Below are 15,309 nucleotides of genomic sequence, written 5' to 3' on the forward strand. Positions count from 1 at the left end.
TACCGATTTAAAGTACGCGATAGGTTCTCGGCTTACACGACCTGTGTTTTTATCGAGGAAGGAAATTTCGTCGAATAATGAATCTTCAGGCGTCTGCGACGTCTCGCGATGCTGAAGATTTGTTAATCTTTCGTATACCGCGTTCGTGCTTGAAATGTTCGCGGGCTTGAAGATGTTTCGCGATGTTGCAAGGGTTTAGTCTTTAGCCTGGCGTTTGAGAAACATTCTGGTTTGACTACGGATGTTCGCAGCCAAAATTGTTGTTCCTGTTTGGATGCTAATAATTTGATTTGCGATCGAGGAATTAGGATTGAGGTGTCGCGTAAATTTGTCCATGGGAAGAAGCGTTTTCCTTCATAGTGCTTTGTGAAGTGTTGGCCTTCCGAGATCTATTTCGTGCATTTTTAGGATGTTTCGTATAACTCTAGAAGCTTTGTTACGAATTTTTCCTTACATGCCGCGTATTATGGGTAAAACGTTGCGGGTTTCAAGTGAATTGTGGATCGTATTGAACTTGGTCAATTTTCGAAAAGTTTAGATTTTTCGTTAACCATTTGGTTGTTAGGACTGAGTTTCGTTACGAAGAATTTATCATATGATTTCCGACTGTGGGCTATACGATAATTGTTCTCTTAATAGTCACACGACGTTTTAAGACAAATCTTAGATTGTCGTTTAGTTGTTAAGTGATGGAGCGATGGTTTCTCAAATAGTTTGGCTTGGCGAGAAGGATGTGTTCACTCAGATAGCCAAGGATGTTGTAGGTTAAGGATTAGACCATGGTGCTTTAACATTTAAGGTCATGTTAGTTTACAATCGTCCTTTAAAGGTGGTGGCAAATATTTGTTTGGTCCTTTAGTGGAAGGCGTAATTGATCGATGGCCAAAAAGCGCTTGTCAAGATTGATAGGCCAAGTTGTTATCCGTGCTAATATGGCCGATAGTCGTAGAAAACCATTCTCCGCTCTAGGTTTCAGTTATACGATGAATATTTCGTATAATGTGACCTATAGTCTTATGACAATCGAGTCTTTTTGTCTGAGGAAGACGAAGCCCAAGAGGTTTGCTATACAAGACATACTTCTTCATAAGGCATGTTATGTTAACTTTAGATTTCTTCGTAAGACTTGGTCTGATCGTACGAAGGATTTTTCGCGTAAGTAATGGGGACCGGTTTTACGAAGGTTGTAAATTGGTGATACGTATACATATGTCAAAGTAGCGTTGTTTCTGCGGGTTTTACAAGAAACGTTTCTGCTGTGATTTCGATCCTAGGTGAAAGTTGCTTGGAGTTACTCATGGAATGTTACCGAAGTTTATTTCATTACGATCTAGTGGCATAACGTTTTTCATAGGTTTTTTTTAGCGGATTCTCATGACACATTCGTTTCTGGAACGAATTGGTCAACCAGAGGGGGATCTAGCTAACCATCAGGAGGAAAGTGTTCCTTTTAATGTGCACGATGCTACATCTATTCTTGAGTTTTCTTCGTCGCAAATGTTTTTGATGCTTTTCCGTGACTTACTTGGTACAACGGAAACTGAAAGAAATGCCTTGGTGATTGAAGATTTCTCGTAGAAAATTTTAAACGAATATGGCTTTCTAAAGCCGGAAAGGGCTTCAATACTTTGGCTAAACGTCGAGTTTCAGTTTGATATTGATACAGGTTTTCTGTACGCATGATTGCGATAAGAAATGATGTATAGTCTTTGAGATTATGTTCATGATCGTCTGGATATGATGCTAAAGTTTAGACGAATTTTAGATTGTCGTTTGCCTATTGGGACGATTTGCTTTGACGAAATCGTTTTCTTGACGATTTGCAAAAGTTTTTGAAGTTTTGGAGTATACGAGTATAGTATATGTACTTACTCCCCTTTTTTTTTTACGAAAGAAAACGGTTGAACCGATCCTTTGAAGGGTTGTGTACGTTTCTTTTTCTGAGGTTTGGAATGATCGATAATCCGGGACGATTTAAAGACGACGCTTGGACTGTGATTTGGTTGTTTCCACGTTGACGACTTGGAATATGTTGGTTCCAAGAAATTGCTAGTAACGAATCGGTTTTAAGACGACGTTGATGTCTCTAGTTTTTTCTCTCTTTAGGAAGCGATCTTGATATGCATGGCGATCGTTTCTTGATTTTCGGAGAGTTTAGATCGGTTTGCAAGATCTGGCTGAACAGTTATGGAACGATATATCGAGACAGGAAAAATCGCCTAAGACTTAGTTTGCTAGACTATCCACCTAGGTTTTACGTTCCCTAAAGTTCTATGGCAGTCTCAAAGGCGTTTTTATTTCTTAGTTATTTCTTACGACAATTCCAAGTCTGATTTCAAAAATTTCAAGTCGAAAATACCTTAGTTCTCTCGAAGATGCAGTTTTGTCTCTTCTCAATTTTGTTTGCTCATTTTCCCTTCCTCTTCTCGTGTATGGTCGCCATTTCGATATTGGTGTTTATCCTTTGAAATTTGTCATTTGTCTTCCGAATTTGACTGTTATCTTCTCCTTAAAAACGACGTCAATTTTATAAAAGGTTCAACGTAGTCGTATAGTTAAGGCCGCTAAGGTGTTAAGTTAACCGCTGCCGTTTTATACGATCAATCTGAATCCATGCACGAAAACAAGTCTTTGCGGTTTTTTTATTGTAAAGTTTCAATGGTAACTCCAATCAAGACAAAAAAAGAGACTTTTCGATCGAGATTTGAAGGAGAACACACTAAGATGGAGGTAAGGGCGAGTAGGAGCAACCGAAGGAGTTTAGACGAGTCTTACTTGTTTTCGTCGTAAAATCTCAAAGGAAACTCCGATTGACACGAAACGAAAAGCGTTTCGATGAGGATTTAAAAGAGAACCTAAAGGAGGACCTTTCAGAGGCCTGACAGGTCGCTACGTAGTGAGTGGAAGCAAGCCAAGAAAAGTCCTACTTGTTTTCGTCGTAAAATCTCAACGGAAACTCCGATTGAGACGAAACGAAAAGCATTTCGATGAGGATTCAAAAGAGAACCCAAAGGAGGACCTTTCTGAAGCCTGACAGGTCGCTATGTAGCGATTGAAGGCCTGACAGGTTGCTACGTAGCGAGTGGAAGCAAGCCAAGAAGAGTCCTACTTGTTTTCGCCGTAAAATCTCAAAGGACACTCCGATTGAGACGAAACGAAAAGCGTTTCGATGAGGATTCAAAAGAGAACCCAAAGGAGGATCTTTTTGAGGCCTGACAAGTCGCTATGTAGCGAGTGAAGGTTGGCTTGAGCTCGGTCGCTACGTAGCGACCGAGCTGTGTGCGTGCTCGATCGCTACGTAGCGAGCTGTGTTCGTGCTCGGTCGCTACGTAGCGACCGAGCTGTGTACGTGCTCGGTCGCTACGTAGTGACCGAGCCTTTTGCGTGCTCAGTCGCTACGTAGCGACCAAGCTTGGCTAGAGCTTGATTGCTACGTAGCGACCGAGCTTTGTAATCGATTTGCTGTGCTTCCTTTTTCCGCGATTAACCTAGGGGTTTTCTGCGGTTTTTGGGAGAACAAGTTTTAGCCTTCCGAAATGTTTTCGGAAAACTTGTTTTGGTAAAAGCCTTACGCATGGAGATTTCTTTTGTTCGGTAATGAGCCAAACTTACGGAGTTTTGATAATATTTATTGTTTTCCTTCGTGTTTACAGGGAGAAATCGAGAGCTTGTTTTAGTGAAAGGTCGCGACTAAGTTTTTGATTTTGTTGAACACTGCGGCGTTTTCATAAGCGTTCGCCATAGGAGCAGTCAGTGCTGCGAGTTTTTCTTTCATATATCCAGACATCGTTTCGATCAAGCGTTTTGAGGCCATGAGTAAGAGTAATTCGTAACCCCCCCCCCCCCCCCTCCTTCTAGCGCCAAACTGTGGGAACCAAAATTCGCACTGTAGATTTACGTTTAAATTAGTAAAATAAGAAAACCCAAATTTCCCAAAGGTCCCGGATCTCTGCGAGAGCCAACGACAAGTGACCAAATATATGCGGAAATCGTGAAAAGATAACAAACGAGTTTAGAGAAAACAGTATATCTTATTTCGAGTCCACGTAAGAGTGTTGCGATCATTACAAGAGATCATAAAAGCTTTGGCTGCAAAGGCTGTCAGCGAGTTACCTAATACTAGCGGCCTAAAAGCTCAAACCTAGTTGAGTCGCAGCTCGATAACAAAAGACGAAAAAGATACAGAAAAGGTTTTTGATTGATTTCGGACTGAACCTTGTTAAAAGCTGCCTACGTACCCCTTTCGAGAATCAAGCCAAATGTAGTTCAATTGATAGAGCTGGACAAGAGATTGAACTGCCTGGGCGAGTTCGTCTAGTAATTGAGTGCCAGTCATAGAAACCGAACTTGTCGAAAATAAAGCCTAAAGTTTCTAAGTGCAGAGAATTTTGAGTCTAAAAAGTCGCCACCCCCCCTCCATGCCTCTCGCCTAAGACTCCTTATATACTCGCTCCTAGGTCGGTTTACGCTCTTCCTCTTCTGCCCTTAAGCCGTCATAGCATAAAAATAGAGATATTCTATTTTTTCCGATCTTCGTAATTATCTTCAAAATTTCGTACTTATCGGCGGAAACTTGACATTTATCTTTCCTTGCGAAGCAAGCGTAAACCGTCATGCGGCTTACGGGCTGTTGGTTAAGCAATCGTAAGTTGGGCCTCGAGTCATGTTCTAGGTCCCTTTGGGCCGTCTTCTGACTCAAAGCGTTTATTACGGCTTCTTTCGATAAAGAACAAACTTTCCGCGGTTTTTACCACAAAGTTTGATCGACGATTTAGAATGGCGGAAAACATGAAATGGGTTCGCTATGGTCTTTGGGAGATAGCATCCAAGGATAGACGAGAATGCATGGACTAGCGTCGCATCGACGTTTCGGAAGAGCTCGGTCGCTACGTAGCGACCGGAGGGACATATGCTCGGTCGCTACGTAGCGACTGAGCTTGGCTCGATCTTGATCGCTAGCTTGGCTCGAGCTCGGTCGCTACGTAGCGACCGAGTGGGACGGACACTCGGTCGCTACGTAGCGGCCGGATAGTGTGCATGTGCAGTAGTCGCGTAGTGACTGAGCTTGGTCTGTCCGTGTTCTGATCGTCATACTCGAACCTATCCGTAGCTGGTTTGGGTACGTTTCCGACAGCTTATGTTCGATCCAAATAGAATTCGAACAAAGCTTTATCTCCAGAACATACGTTGTGACGCTCTCTTGACCGAGCACGATTTGTTGCGGAAAGACATACTTGTATTTGCGGAGGTTTGGACGTTAACTTTGTCGTAACCGTTTTCGACCCCAACAAGGCTCTTCGTAAAGATTTCTTTACGAAGATTACTTTTCTTAAAAACGTTCATGCCGATTTTTACGAACTTTCAGACATTGATTCCATCGTGACCGATTTTAACCCCAACAGATAGTTCGCAGCCACCGACGTCGATTTGAATTACGAGAGCGTCGTCGTGTGGTTTATGCGGTTTCGTTTTCGTTGAAGGTGATTTCGTGGTCAGGACCTGTTAAGGGCTCTCTAATTCCTACGTTGTTCTCAGCTCTCCTCTGGTATGCTTTGATTGAGTCGACTGAGTTGCAGAACTTCGAGCCTCCATATATGAAATCGATCATTTTCCTACCCTCGTTGTAGGCCGGGAAGTTCCATCTCTTAATCGGTGCTGGTTGGTAATGTCTCTGCCCTCCAGACAGATTGCAATTGATGGTCTGCATTCTGTCTTTCTTCTGAATCGGTTTCTCCAAGAGCTCGCAAATTTTGTTCATTTCATTCTTTCGCTTGAAGTTGGAAAATCTCATGCTAGGAGGTCTTGTGTTTTGGTTGTACTTCATTACCTGGGGAGGAGGGGTGTCCTCGTTGGTTTTTTCTAGTGTGTGGATTGCTACCGCGATCTTGAAACGGATTTTTCCTTCGGTTTGGCTCTTGATTTCGTCGGTTGCTTTGTTGTTCTGCCCCCATGAAATCATGTCAACTCTTTTCTTCGGAGCCGGAGGTGGAGAGCTTGGTGATTCCTGCTCGATCTCCCTACCTCTTTTGTTCGTTGGGACCTTGGTCTTTCGGTTAGATTTCGGAGTTACTGGTTCCTCTTTTTCTCCTGCTTCTTCGTTAGTTTTCTTATTTTCGTTTTGATTACAAAGTGCAGCTCGGCATTCCTCCGTATGTCAGGCTGCATGTACAGCTTCTATGCACGGTGACACCTCGAGCTTCTGGAGACACTCAGCTTGTTAGATTGTTGACACCACGTTCTGAACCCATGCAATGAGCCACCTCGAGCTTCTCGATCCATTCGTCTGATTTCGGTTCTTTCGGTAAATTTCTGATCCGCGATCCATTCCAAATATTTTTCTGCTCCTGCTCTGATGAGCTGAATATTTTTAATAAACTATAATCTGAACTCTGACCTTGGCGGTAAATATTTCTCGATCCTTCGGCTTCATCGAAAACTTCCATAATACAGAAATTAGGGTTTTCGTCCAATTTCGGCTTTTAATGTCGTGCTTCGATCATGTCGTGCTTGCTTTCCATCCTGCTTAATTCCCGTCATGCTTCCAATGTCTTTGAAATAATATTCCGCTGATACAAAGTTTCGCGGAAAACTTCGTGCTGAAGAAATGTCGTTCTTCCAAAACATCGAGCTTCTAAACCGTCATACTTCCAAAAATGTGATGCTTCCAAAATGTCAGTCTAATCAATCTAAGACATCTTCTAACTTTGGTCGAGTAACTTATTCGACTCATAGTTCACTCACGATCACTTCTTCGTCCACCTTGTACTTCAAAACTTCTCTATCGATCCTTATCGTCCGCGACTCGACCATTCCCTTTTTAATGGGTTTCTACAGTATTCATATCCACAACATAATCAAAATCTTCTTTCCTGTCCACAAACAAACATTGTTGTTGGGGTTGTGTCATTAAGCCCAGCTATTGTGGAGTTTTCTCTAATGAAATTTCTTGAATTTTTACCCTACACGCATCTCCGTCCACGCATCACCCGTCCACACATCATCCGTCCACGCATCAAATGTCTATTAAAGTCAAAGTTATCCACAGTTTATTGCTGGCCCACAATAAAATGTTTCAAATATAAAAAGTGACTCTGAATGTAAAGATAAGTCAAAAAGTAGCCTAGAGATTAATAACCTCAAATATAATAGTACACCAAATGGTAAATGGTCATCATCGTTTCAATTCTCCATTATACCGACAACCAATATTCTTAACCCCTCAAAAACTATTGTAACTTTATCCACATCATACAAACTCAACCACACTCATAGAATTGCTATAAACCACTTTCCATTAACGGATCAATTTTCATCTACTTTTGTCGAAGAATTGTATCAAATGTGACTAGAAGCGGTGGTGATATATGAGAAAGAGTATTTTTCTACTTTATCAATAATTTGTTCTTTAACAAATGTTGGTGGCCTAATGATAATGCAAAATATTGATGTTCTTGTGTTATGGATTTAAATACCATTTCTTAGAAGTGTTACATTAAATTTAAATTTTAGTTAAACCTATTTTATTACTAGGGGGCTGAATATTGTTTTATTGTTCTTAAAACAATGTGATTATGTGGTCAGTATTTATTTGTGAAGAACATTATTTGATGTTTTATTATGTTATGTAGTAGTAGGTAATAATTTAATATATTATGTGTTTGTCTTTTTAATAATATATTGTTGTATGTATAATACTACTTGTTAGTGGTGAAGTGAGTTTTTGATGAAAACATATTGAATTTCAATAACTTTTTCTTTAGACATTTGGTTCTAAGATTAACGACGTCAAAATTGTATTTTAATTTTTCACATTTTTGAACATTACTCTTTTTAAGTATTTTTTTGCACTCTCCCCCATCTTTTGACCTTGAGCCATCACCATCTATGTATTACGATTACATCTCCGGTGTGCAATGCTTCTCACCAACACTGGGAATAAACTCACCTCTATGCTCTTGTTTTTCCTCACTTTCTTTTTCTGTGAAATTATCTGGTAATTGTTATAGATCAGGCATATTAGTTCCATGTTGTGGGGTTGTTTCTTACGGCGTTGTATGTTATTTCGGTCAATGTTGGTCCTCTTTTTCCTTAGGTTTTGGCTAAGGTTAGAAACTAGATCTCGTTGAGTTGGGTCAGAGTTTAGTTGTCATTGATGTTATTTTCCTCGTCGTTGGTTTGCCTTCAATAGTCTCTACTCGTCTTGGTTTCAAGATCGGGTTTTTGGTGATCTGACTTCTATGCTCTTTTTCAGCTCGAAGATGGCTCCACGGTTTGTTGATTTCATTTTCTCTCTTTTTATATCTTTGTTTTCTCATCTCGTTGCACTTTTCATCACTGATCACGTCTCTTATGGCTCTCCCTTTCACCATATTTGCTACTCCAGGTTTGGATAGTGTTTTTCTCTGTGTATGCTTTGTACGCTTGGAAGGTTGTTTATGGTCTCAAGCTTAAGCTTTGGTTTCTCGGTGGTTGGCTTCCATTCTTCCCCACTCAGGTTGTTTATCTTCTTCTCATGCATCCTTTGGTGTAGGTGTGTGGAGTTAGTCTTTTGGAGCTTTGGTTTCTTCTATTCAAAGTTTTGTGGTTCTTCGCTGGCATCAGCGCCTTGTATGTGTTTGTTTAGTTTGTGAGGTGCTTCTTATCTCTTAGCTGATGGTTGTGTTGCCAGTGCTTTAGACATGCGTCTTTTTGTTTCGTGGTGACTTTGTTCTTCCGATGATTCTTGTTTCTCTGACCCGCTTTTTTGATTTTTTGTGCTGATGCTTGATCTTGATCATTTGTGTTCCGAAGATTGCTTTATCTCATATTTTATCTTTTTACCTTTTTCTGAAATATGCTTGTTCTAGAGAAAACATTTGAGGGTAAGATGAAATAGGCTAGTCTTCTTTGTTGATCTTTTTTCATCTCCAAACATTTATTGAGTTGGTGTTACTATGTATTTTACTTTTTTCTCTCTGACTGTGGAAGTTTTATATTTAAATTATGTATTGCACTCTAATTTTTTCTTATTAGTTTAGTTATTTTATATTTTTAATAGTTAAATAAATATATAATTTGTAAATTAAATAATAGAAAATGGTAAAAAATAATAAAATAACAAAAATTTATGTTATGTTTAGTTGTGAATAAATTAGATATGTAAAATATATTTCTATTATTTTATTTATTTCTTTATTCATCTTGAATTTTAGTGACCAATAAAATAGATTATCAAGCTTCAAACGATAATAGTTAGTGCGAAAATGACTAGATAGTTCACGATTAGAAAGTATTTGGCCAAATTACAATAATCTAAAAGAAAGAATGACCTAAAATATAAAAAAAATACATGGATAACACGTGTCGCAAAAACCTCTTGACACTTGTCAGAAGAAAGGAAAAAGCCAACTTTATATATAGCTTGAGAGTTAATTTTTAAGTTAGAGGATATTATAAACCTGGATTTGTAAATCTCACCATCTTAAAAATCAAATCAGATATTAAATGATTTTGTTAGGAACCAGAAATTTCAACCCAAACTAACAAAGTGGAATCTACATAGAAGAAATAGCATCCAATCTTTATATTTTCAAGCCAACTAATCAACTTTACAATTGATGAATTATGGAATAGGATATATAAGGATAAGGAATAAGATATATAAGCATAAGTTTTGAGTTTGGTTAAATGTGTTTGGAAATTTATATGGAGAGGCGGACATTTTAGTTTAAATTATGTTTAATGTTTGTGTTCTTCAATGTTATGGGTAATTAGATTTAATGTCTTTTTGATATAATCCATTAAATTCTATTTAAAACGTGAAAATATTTTGTTAACGAATTAATTTTGATTGTTTCATCTCTTATATATTACTTGAGAAGGATATTAACATATGAGCCATTCTTAATGTACTAGAGATTTTTTCCGCGGTTCGCGCGGATTGTGTCTTATAAATTTATTTTATTTATAATATTATTTGTCGGTTTTTTCTTTTACATTAACTTCTTGTTTTTCCAATGTTAGTTTTTCTTAATTTAAATTTATATGTTTATAATTTTTCATTTTTCTTGTTGTAGATGGAAAATTATATTTTTTATTGATGGTTTTTTCTATGTGACAAACTTTTTGAAATTTTAAAATAATGTTATATATAGTACGATTAACACATTAAATAAGAGAAACATATTCAGGCACATTTTACACAGGTTTTATATGCATAATTTTAAACATTATATCTATATATATATAAAAAAATGTATGCTTCACTCCTATGCATCCACGTCAGATCCACGTCAGAAAGTCGCTTTATGTGGTGTCGACACCTGTCCCTGTTAGCAAAACTTACCGTATCATTTAATCGTTGGTTGCTTTCTACTTATTTTCCATTGGACCTTAATTTGCGTTGTTTTCTACTTATTATTCACAATTGGGCCTTTATGTTTTATTTTAGGTTTCTAAATATATAATTTGCATTTTGAGTGTTGGGCTGGTAACATGAAATTAAAGTTACTCACGATTGTCGAGCTATTTCTTCAACCATGGTGATCTTCAGATTTCTAGGGTTCCTCTCATCGTCTTTTTCTTTCTGTAATTAGGTGGACTGACAATGGAATTTCTAGACGTCTTGAGGAATCTCTTTAGGACCGTTACAGGATTCATTGATTCAACGCCATTGAAGACCTTCTTTATTCCTTAGCCCCACTCCAATCATAATTACTCATTAAATGCATTTTACCTCTCTTCGAGGCGGTGGCGATCCAGTTATAAAAAGGTAAGCCTTGAACATCATCCTCACAAATCCTCATCCAGTTATAAAACGGTAAAATTAGAAACTCTTTTTTTCCAGTAGAATGGCAAACTCATCGATTCTCCTCGCTGAGGCTGGCTGGCCGATGCTCTTTAAAGCATTTGCCTGCTGAGATCGAGATCTATTACTACTTCGGCTTTCTTTTCCGGACTGATTAGAAAAAGTAAGAGGTTACTTCTTTATTTCAGTGGGGTTTCGTTGAGATAATTTGTTATTAATCTTGATGTCTTCATATTTCCAAAGTGTTTTGCTTTTTCTCCTTTAGGCCAAATCTTGCTTTTCAGCTAGCAATTGGTTACCTCAACAGCTTAAACAAGAGAACCCTTTTTATATATATAGATTCTTTGAGCTATGAGAAGCATGGTGATCTTGCTGAGATTATTGGGTGAGTAATTCATTGATTATTGATTTTCAGTCTATTATATCGACTCAACAGTTAATTAACTGATCGATTTTACTTCTATTTGCAGTACTCAGTCCGTCCTTGGGCCATTCTGCGACACTGCGTCATGGTGCGATGGGCAGATACGTTTTGTGATAATTGTTATAAACACTAGAAACTCTTGATTCAGCTTTTGTTTTGGTTATTCGAGGTGTCATTTTGTGGGTGCAGGAAAAACTTCTGAATCTCTTGCTTCGTAACTACCTGCACTACATCCTTTATGACCAAGTAGAGAAGTTGAGATCAAAGCACCAAGATTTGAGGCACATTCTAACCAACATGTTTATCTTTTAGTAGTTATTCTTTCATACCAATTCGTTAGTGTAGCTTTCTAGATTATAGATATATCGTTTATATGATCTCTTACTTATGCTAACCTTTCCACAGTCAATTTTTTCTTCAAATACGGTGTTTATATGTAAGACCATTGGGTATGATTTTTTTCTCTTATCAGTACTAGCTGTTTTTGTTTCATGGGACATCTTCAACTATTGTATCTAATATGATATTCACATACGCACTCCGGTCATGCTGGTCGTACCATATATATGTGTATATTTATATCTAAAATGCAAAAAAGGTCGATTGAATACTGATAAAACAGGTCTGATGTGAGAAAAAGACATGTATATGGCAGATGAAGGGAACCTAAAAGTGAGAAGAGACAAGAGATACACGAACGTGTTGAATTTATAGCTGCTGTCTTTTCAGTTTTCACCAGAAGAATAGTGTAAGCATCAATGAGGAATCTTATTCTCCAGCAAAGAAGCTTAAAAAAGGTCCAGACTGCACGAGATCGTATTTTAAATTTACAGCCATTGCCTGATTTATATGTTCTAGATGTAAATTTTTCTGTGGTCGTTTATTTTAAAAGTTTGTTACTTAGTTTGGTTTTTGTCTTATTTTTCCATTTGTAAATGTTTTCCCATAAATTGGTGAGGCGGACAATAGCACTTTGTTCTTTTGGTTAATTTTCAGTAAATATACTCTTTTTCATGATTTCTATTTAAATATTTTGGATGGGCAAACATAAACTTATTTGTCTTTTAGTTTCGATCAAGAGAAGGGTAGTACATTCGATATAGTATTTCTGAATATTTGATTTTAGTGAGTTTGTAGATGATTTTGAATGAATTAGAAAAGTAGTGATTTAGTTAAAATACTAAACAAAATCATCTGATTTAAAATTGTTTTTTTAATAAAAAAGTTGTACCAAAATCTCAAAAAATCCATTAGTTAAACTATTTTTAATAATATAAATTTTAAAATAAAATATAAAATTCTAAATTTAATAACACAATCTATACTATACTAAAAGGAGAATAACTTGAAAGGAGAGGCTGTCCACATCAGCAAAGAAAATCAGCCAACCATATGTTTTCTAATTGCCATGTCATATTCCTTTGCAAAAAAAAAAAAAACTTTGATTATTGATTTATTCAACCATAGCGGACGTATAAAATAACAAATCAAGATGACTATGAAAAATTAACTGCCAAAACAAATACTAGACAACCCTACATGATAACTAAATGGACATTAACAATCAATCAACATCATTAAAAAATATCGAATCTAGAGATATCTTTCTCTCCTTAACTATGTTTGTTGCACTATATATTCTTCTTTTTTAGCCAAATATAATACAGTTTAATATATATATATATATAATACACTTTAATATATATTATACTCTCAAATCTCAATATTGATAAAGTAATTAACATTTACATGCAAGAACACTTACGAAAAAATAACTTATTAAGTTAATGTTATAGAAAAGAGGAACAAATAATAAAAAAAACATACATAACACATTTGTAACAAATTAAAATATATAAGTCAGCAGTTGGGTTTACCGCAATAAATTCTCTACGATTTAAGCCAATTTTAGCATTCTCTTAGAGTGTACTTCATATGATATTTTAAGATAAACAGCATAAAACGTTTAACTAACTAAATGAATACATTGTGTTTAATTTGTTAAAAAAAATCATATTTATAAATTAAAATTAAAATTCAGTAAAAATAAAATTAAAAATTATCTTAAGAGTTACTTTGATGTCTACTCTAAATGTTTTGTAAAATTGATATCAAAATAAATTAAAATAAAGTTATGTCAAAACGTTTGTCAGAACATACAAGATTTGTATATACTAAATAAAGTAAATAATTAATGAAACTTTGTGGCTTTTGATTAGCTCATTACAAATACTTTTCTGAGAAGTTTTTTAGGATGACCTAGAATTTGTTTGTTACAAATATAGCATTCAAGGGTCAAAATGACAAAAAGAGATTACATTAAAAGATAAATAGACATTTATACTTCTATGGTTAACTAATATAGAATTATGGTTTAAATTAGAGGGGTATGTACATGATTTTTCTTTAAAACAAACTACACAATTTCAACATAAATTTTTTTAGTTTCAGTAATAATTTGGGATTTCAAGTTAAAATATTGAAAAATCTGAAAAAATAAAAAAATTCGAATTCAAAACTGTATTATTCAAAAATAAAAATTATTATTGTATTTTTATTTAAATAATTATTATATTTAAATCTATAAAATAAAGGTAGAATGGTCTTTTACTTCTTTAATGAAACATGTTATAGTCATGTTCCTCTTTGTGAGTTATTAAATCTTAAAACAGTAATTTGAGAAATTTTCTGTAATTTTTTTAGTTGTTATTTCCAGTCTATCATATATATATATATATATATATATGTATATATATATACCATTAGATTAATTTTCCATCATTTATTTATAATGTTATACCAAATAATTTTGTGTAAAGTTCAATTTAGTCACCAATCAATGCATTATGAAATAATTTTCTGTAAAGATCAATTTATGTTAGAACATCACCAATCGATGCAATATGAGAAAGTTTTTCAAATCTCGAAAATTTATATTCTGATTTCCGTTATTTTAACTCCATTTTAAACTGTTTAATAATTAATAATTAATTTAAGACTGTAAAATAGTAATGGAAGTATGTTTCTACTCTTAAAAACAAACAATATTGCAATGATATATATATATATATATATATTATTTTTTACACAACAACAATGACTAATAACATCTGCATATTTGAAATACGCATAATCTATCCAAAGTACGTTTACGTAGTATCTAAACATGGAATCATTCTCATTGAAATCTTCAGATTTCACATTTTCTTAATAAATTATCATTTAAGAAATAGTAAATACCAAACAAATTTTAATATTGAAAAACTATAGTTTCAAATTAAAGATTATTGAATAATTTTTATTGGTTATCAAACTTTACAGATTTAAGTATTCAAAATGATTACACATTTATGAATATATATACATATATATATATATATATATATGAAATGAAGATCATTTACATATTCTTCAAATAATAGTTTAAAAATTAAATCAGATTACTTATAAAGAAATATATGAAACATAAATGATAGAAAATATTAAAACATTATTAAATATAGAGTATTTGAACTTTTAATAAAATTTAACATGATTACTAAAAGATTAATAGAATTTTTAACTATGTTTAAATCTAAAATATATATTAAAATATAAATTAACAATATTTTGAAGAAAAAACTTATATTTTTCAAAATAATCCTTCTAATTTGTTAAATATTATATCAAAACAAATAAGTTATATAATTAAATTTTTCCATCTAAGTTTAATATTAAAAATAAACATGCAAGTTTTATAGATAAACAAACCGCGCGTAGTGCGGTGATACCTCTAGTTTGTATAAAAATTTAAAACTCATGTTAGGAAAAAATATAAACATTTTATCTTAATAAAAATTATTTCAAATATATTTGTAAACATTAACTATCTATATTAAATCTTTAATATAATTAAATGGCAAACAGAAGAAGATAATACCAGTGAGTTTAAGAAACAAACGTTTAAGAACAGAAATTAATTCATAATTTGTGTGTTATAGAAATTTCATTCGGCTTATTCATAATAAAGGTAGAACCAACTTTTTAAAATGTAAAACAATTGCATATTCATGAAAATCTTAATGGTAAGATGAATCATATGATTTCTGGTAAAATTAAC

At 34.6% G+C, this 15,309-nt stretch overlaps 2 long non-coding RNA genes across 4 annotated transcripts; both read left to right on the plus strand.

Moving 5' to 3' along the window:
* Positions 1-261: 261 nt before the first annotated feature.
* Positions 262-4,070, plus strand: LOC117132919. Its single transcript, XR_004456667.1, has 2 exons — positions 262-2,885; positions 3,038-4,070. It is a non-coding gene; the product is annotated as an uncharacterized LOC117132919 (long non-coding RNA).
* A 100-nt stretch (positions 4,071-4,170) lies between these two features.
* Positions 4,171-14,873, plus strand: LOC103861365. 3 transcript variants are annotated; one of them, XR_631526.3, is made up of 3 exons: positions 4,864-10,750; positions 10,826-11,171; positions 11,257-14,873. It is a non-coding gene; the product is annotated as an uncharacterized LOC103861365 (long non-coding RNA). The 3 variants fall into 3 exon arrangements; XR_004456666.1 differs by having other exon boundaries at positions 4,171-10,750; positions 10,829-14,873; XR_004456665.1 differs by having other exon boundaries at positions 4,173-10,750; positions 10,826-14,873.
* The last annotated feature ends 436 nt before the right edge of the window (positions 14,874-15,309 follow it).

Source organism: Brassica rapa, chromosome A03 (genome assembly GCF_000309985.2).
Source record: "Brassica rapa cultivar Chiifu-401-42 chromosome A03, CAAS_Brap_v3.01, whole genome shotgun sequence".
Lineage (NCBI taxonomy): Eukaryota > Viridiplantae > Streptophyta > Magnoliopsida > Brassicales > Brassicaceae > Brassica > Brassica rapa.